This window comes from Camelus ferus, chromosome 1 (genome assembly GCF_009834535.1).
Source record: "Camelus ferus isolate YT-003-E chromosome 1, BCGSAC_Cfer_1.0, whole genome shotgun sequence".
NCBI classification, from domain to species: domain Eukaryota; kingdom Metazoa; phylum Chordata; class Mammalia; order Artiodactyla; family Camelidae; genus Camelus; species Camelus ferus.
In genome coordinates, this window is record NC_045696.1 from 11,718,758 (window position 1) to 11,725,305 (window position 6,548).

Consider the following 6,548-nt stretch of genomic DNA (forward strand, 5'->3'; position numbering starts at 1 on the left):
CTCTGTGTTTTGTCTGACTCTGCCACAACAGATTACAAAAACATATGAAATGAGCAAACAGTACAAACTACTTTTGTGGGGTTTTATTTAAAAGTATAAACGTCTTTGCTTGTGTGCTCAGAAACCTTGAGAAAGATGTATAGGAGACTGCAGGTGGGTACCCTTGGGGAGTGCGAATTAAACTTTCACTAATGTTCTCTTAAAACTTTTTTTTTCTTTTTTGCGGTGAACATGCATTTGTCTGCAACAGTTTGGCTTAGAATGAGAATCCTCTTGCACCAGATACACATACTAGTGTTGGGGGAATAGTTTAGTAAGCTGAGGGCTCCAGAGGGGGCATTGAGGAGAGAAAAAAAATCCATCTTCCCTCCCCATGGTGCTGCCTGCATAACAAAGATGAGTGAACTGTTTTCGGAGCAGGCAAGGTTAACTTAACCTGGAAGCATGTCTTGGACTCACCCAGAGAGCTCATTAAACTGCAGGTTGCTGTGTTTCTGACTCACTGAGTCTGGAGTGGAACATGGAATTGGCATTCCAACTGTGTTCCCAGGTAGTGCTGATAATTCTGGTCTGGGATCACACTTCGAGGAACTCTGACTTGCAGGTGTTTTTCACGCGCAGTGAAGTATACAAGTTGGGGGCAAGAGCCTGGACCCACTTGACTCAGAAGAGGAGATGGGGAAAGCGTCCTGAAAAGAAATGGGGAGTCAAGGAGACCCAGGCAGGGGCCAGTCAGGGACCTAAGGGAGAAGAGCTCGGGCTGCTGGGGATTTCTTTTGCCTTTGTTTTGTGGGATTGAAATCCTTCCCATCTCCCCTAGAACTCCAACACAATCCATGTAATGCTCCGTAAGAAGGATTTTATTGTGAGGAGGATGTTGAAACACTGAGGCATAATTCAAGGCCAGAGTGAAACAAAGCAGAGTCTTGCTTCAGCCCCACATCTTGGCTTACAGTACTTATTTATTTAATTATACTCTTGGTCTCTAAGTCATCTTCTGTCAGAGGTACACAATCTACATTTTTCTTTATCATCCTCTAGAAAGTATATATTTGTAATTTTGCTTATTGTACTTACTAGAATTTTCCAGATAATTGGCATAGGCTAGGCAGTTGCATAAATGTGCCAATATCAGCCAAAGGGCCTTTGCCCAAGGCTGAAGTTTCTTTGGGTTCTTGGAAGTTGGAATCAGATTTCAGTTCACTTGCCAACAAAGCAGCCCACGAATACAAAAAGGGCCCCTGGGATCATGAGTCCCTCCTCTTTGAGATAGGTAGACAAAGCCTGGGTCGGTGCCAGGGCTTGTGTTGCACAGGATTAGAGGACCCGTGAGGTTCATTCCTAGTACTGCCCTCACACCTGCGCATGGGGGTCCCACACTTTAGAGGGCCCTTTTCTGTCCCTGTTCAGTCCACTTCTCCCATGGGGGAAAGAGTGTGGAGCCAAGAAGGTGGTCCCACCCAGAATCTTACCCCTCTTTCTAGAGCAGGGTTAAGGAATTTAAATATGTGATCCTGAATAGCATTATTGTCCTCCTAAATTAAAGCAGGGTATCTCAACCTCGGCACTGCTAATATTTGGGGCCAGATACACCTTTTTTGCAGGGGGCTGTCCTGTGCATTGCAGTATATTTAGTATCATCCCCGGCTTCTTACTTCTAGATGCTCTAATCACCCCCCTCGCCGAGCTGTGACAACCAAAATTTCTCCAGACATTGCCAAATGTTCCCTGGGAGGCAAAATTGCCCTCAGTTGAGAACCACTGTTCAAGAACAAGCATTAAGTATCCAGGACCCTGGCCCTAATAGCCTTCAGTCTGTTTCTAGGACCTGGACAGGCTACTGATGGACTGTACCACCATGGGTACACACCTAAACTTGACCATAGGCCCCTCTCAGTGCAACCTGGAGCCCTCCATGGGGAAAGAAGGAGGAAAGACCAGGGTGGGGGCATCAGGCTCTCATTCTACTGCCACTTTCCTACAGAGACGTCCAAGAATTCCAAATCTGAACCTGCCTTCCAGGTCTTCGTAAAGCTATATTTGTGAAGGCAGGAGGATAAATTACATTTTATTTAGCTGTGTTATTTTGATTTAAAATATTTAAACATACAGCATATGATAGGAGGGCCTCCATTTGTGCCCTTGCCCATGCCCTGTAAATGTTAGGGCGGCCCTGTTCATTTTGACCTTGAGATTCCATGATCCAATGGCTTTGGGGTGCTCCTGCCCAATAATCTAGTCATGGAGTTCATGTGTGTGACCAGAGAACCCAGGCAATTTTGAAAAGTTCAAATCCCATTGAGAGTCATTATCTCCAAGAGATCAAGCGAATCTGAAAGCAGCCTGAGTTGTCTTGAGCCCAGGAATGAGGCTGGAATCTGATAGTCAGAATTGGGCACAGGTATTCCAGGGAGTCTCTGATTTTGTGGGGAATGATGAGGGCTGGCGGCTTCAGATCAGACTGCAGCTCATGCAGATGACTAAGCAATTGTCAGTGTGTCATTCTGACCCCTGAGGATGAAAATCAGTCTTTGAGGACCTCTGTGATTAGGAGGGTAACAAGAAGGTAGACCAGAAGCTCAGTCTTGCATTTCCGTCATTTTCATCTTCTTCTTCCTCTTTTCTTAGAACCCATTCTTCTCTTCTCTCCTTTATCTCACCTCTCTCTTCCCATAAATCATTTTTCCTTCTGTAATTCCAGGTAATCCCCCTCAACATCTTCATCATTCTCAGTAAATAAGCAATTTTCTATTAATCTCCTCCATGTCCAGCATCACAGAGGCGTTATCACCAAGGCCTTTGCTGATGAAAAAGTGTATATTATGCAAATCGTAGGACAGTGTCAGAACTAGAGGAAATCCAAAAGAAGCAAAGTACAAAAAGAGAGGCTTATTCTAATGCTAAGAAATAAATGCACTAATAACTAGGGAGCAAATTAGAAACCGTTAAAGGCAGTTTTAGCTAGTCCTACCAGCAGACATTTAGTGTTAGTAAATCCCTAAAACAGAAAGCTATTACCAGTAAGCACTGTAAGAAGATTATATCACAGAATCATGAAGTAGCTGAGGCATTTTTAAAAGTTGGAGAGGAGAAAAAGTATAAAAATAAATTTAGATTGTTAGTAAGCAGGACTGAACAGCCTGCAATTAGAAATTTATGAACTGTAATTGACAGCTGTATATTTAATTATCTTGGCAGTAGCCTATTTCATATGATCTCTGTTTAGCAGTTTCAGCCTGGGCTCTAGCCCACTCTGGCCCACTCTTTCATCTTGGATAATTCTCTGTAGAGCTCAGCTGTAAATCAAAGATACCTGGGTTTGGTACAGGGGTTATCAACCCTGACTGCACCTTAGAATCCACCTGGGAGCTTTTTGAAAACAGTGCTTGGGCCCAAGTATAGTCACATCTTCAAACGGTATGTAATGAAACTGTAAGTGCACATTATATTACTGTAAGATACATAAGAAACAACAATGATTTTCACTGGAAAGGGGCTACTTACCTTGTGCTTTCTATCCCACAAGGAAAATAAACCTTTATTTGGCTACACAAGGATAACCAGGTTTCTGTTACATGTGGTCGAAAGCAATTTCTAACTGACAGAGATGAGAAGCCACCAAAGGAGTTTTAGCAGGAATTGACATGATTATGCTCATGTGCAATAAGGACTTCAGTGGGTAGATTGAAAGGGGTGGGGTGAGACTGGAGGCAGAGAGGCCCTTTGGGAGAAGTGATAAGGCCTTGGCCTGAGGCCATTGCAAGAAAAAAGGGAGCGATAATAGAAAAGGAACCTCCAGTCTCAGGCACTAACTAGACCTGCAGGTTGATGGGCGGAGAAGGCAAAGGTTTGGGGGCTTGGGTGACGGAAGCGGGGGGGTTGTGCACCTGGGTGCCTGAGGAACCTCGAAGTGCCGAGCTGGAAGCGGCCATTTGGACACAGATGTGAACCTCAGGGTCACCCCCCAAGTGTGGACCCTGCCTCAGACTCAACCCCCATGCTATTCAGATTTGTAACAAAAAAGTAGTTACTCACTTCCTTCAGGGATATCATTCTCTTCGTGATTCTCTACCAATCTGGGTGGGCAGGAAACTGGTGAGATTTAGGCACCAATTATATTATCTCAAGTTCACCTGGTTTAAACAATCTCTTTAAAGCGGTGATTCTCAGACGTTAATATACCTTAGAATCAGCTGGAAGACTTGTTAATACACAAATTGCTGGTCCCCACCTCCAGAGGTTTTTTCTTTAAAAAATAAAAACAGCTTTAATAATATATAATTTATGTATGATAGAAATTTCACGCATTGTAAGTGTACACTTCAGTTATATTTTTAGTAAATTTATGTAGTTGGCAACCATTACCAAAATGCAGTTTTAAAACATTCAAACCAGCCCAGCAAGTTTCTTCATGCTGGTTTTTGCTTAATCTCTCTCCTACTCCAAGCACTAGGCGACAATTGGCCTGCTTTTTTCTCTATGAACTAGCTTTTTATGGACATTTCTTGTAAAGAGAGTCATACGGTATGTAGTCTTGCATCTGGTTTCTTTCACTTAGCATAATGTTTCAGAGCTTAATTTTGTTGTAGTAGATAATGGCAGTTTTCTCCTTTTTATGTCTAAAAAGCATTCCGTTGCATGGACCATACCATAAATTGTTTTTCCAATCACAAGTTGTGGTGGACATTTGGATTTGTTATGGGTTGAATTGCGTCCCCTCCAAAATTCTTATGTTGAAGTCCTAACCATCCCCCTCACAAAGTGACCTTGTTTGGAAATACTATTTCCAAAGGTGAGACACTGGAGTAGGATGGACCCCTTATCCAATACGACTAGTGTTCTTACAAAAAGAGGAAATTTGGACACAGGCAGGCAGATAGGGAGAACGCCACGTGGAGATGCAGGTAGAGATCGGGGTGATGCTTCTACAAGCCAAGGACCACCACACACTGCCAGCAGAGCCCAAGATGGGAGGGGCGAGGGACAAACTCTCCCTCCAAGCCTCAGAAGGGACCAACCCTGCTGACACATTGGTCTCAGATTTCTAACCACCAGAACTATGAGCCAGTTTCTGAATTTAAGCCACTATGTTAGATTAGCCCTCACAGACAAATACAGGATTATGTCTGGGTTTTGACTGTTACAAATAATGCTGCCAAGAATATTGGTATTCATGTCTGTGTGGACATATGCTTTCATTTCTCTTTGGTTTGCTAGGTTTTTTTGTTTTTTGTTTTTTTATAATATCTGGGGTTTTTTTTAGTATTCCTCATAATTTTCTTTTCTTTCTTTCTTTCTTTTTCTTTTTTTTTTTCTGTTGTTGTTGAGGGGGGAGGTAATTAGGTTTATTTATTTATTTATTTAGAGGAGGTACTGGGAATTGAACCGAGGACCTTGTGCATGCTAGGCATGTGCTCTACCACTTGAGCGATATCCTCCCCCTTGGTTTTTTGTTTTTTTTAAAGAACTGCCAAACAATATTTCAAAGTGGCTACATCATTTTGCATTCCCATCAGCAACACAAAGGTTCCACTTTCTCCACATCCTTGCCGACACTTGCTATTCTCTCTCTTTTTTAATTACAGCCATTTCAGTGAGTGTGTGGTGGGATTTTCATTGTAGTTTTCATTTGCATTTCCCTAGTGACTAATGATGTTGAGTATCTTTTCATGTGCTTATTGGCTATTTATGTATCTTCTTTGATGAAGTGTCTATGCAAGTCTTCCCCCATTTTTGGTCTTATAACACTGGCTGGAATCTCCAGTGCAATGCTAACTAAAAGTGGAAAGAGCTGAGATCTTTGGGCTGTTCCCAACAGTTTAGGGAAGCAGTCAGTCTTTTACCATTAAGTATGACGTTAGCTGTAGGTTTTTCATAGATGCCCTTTATTCAGCTTGAGGAAGTTCCCAGCTATTCCTAGTTTGCTGAGTTTTTGACCTGAAAGGGCATTCGCTTTTGTCAAATGGTGTTTCTGCATCTATTAAGATGATCATGTGGTTTTTGTCCTTTGTTCTATTAATATAGTGTATTACGTTGTTAGTTTCGGATGTTTAACCGGTCATGTATTCCTGTAATAAATCCCATTTGAACAGAGTATATAATCCTTTCTATATGTTGACAAATTTGATTTGTTAATATTTATCAGGGGATATTGTTCTATAATTTTATTTTCTTGTGATGTCTTTATTTGATATCAGGATAGTACTGCTGTCACTGAATGAGTTGAGAAGCATTTCCTCCTCATCTATTTTCTGAAAACGTTTGTGAAGAATGAGTGCTATCTGTCTTTAAAGATTTTTATAGAATTCACCAGCAAAGCTCAAGCTTTTTATTTGTGAGAAGAAGATTAATTACTAATTCAATTCCTTATTAGAAGTCATGTCAAATATTCTGTTTCTTCTTGAGTTATTTTTGATAATTTATGTCTGCTAAGGAATCTGCCTACTTCATCTAAATTGTCTAGTTTGTTGGTATAGGGTTTTTCCTAGTATTTTCTTATAAACTTTAAATGTCTATAGAATTGGTAGTAGCACCCCCCTGTTTCATTC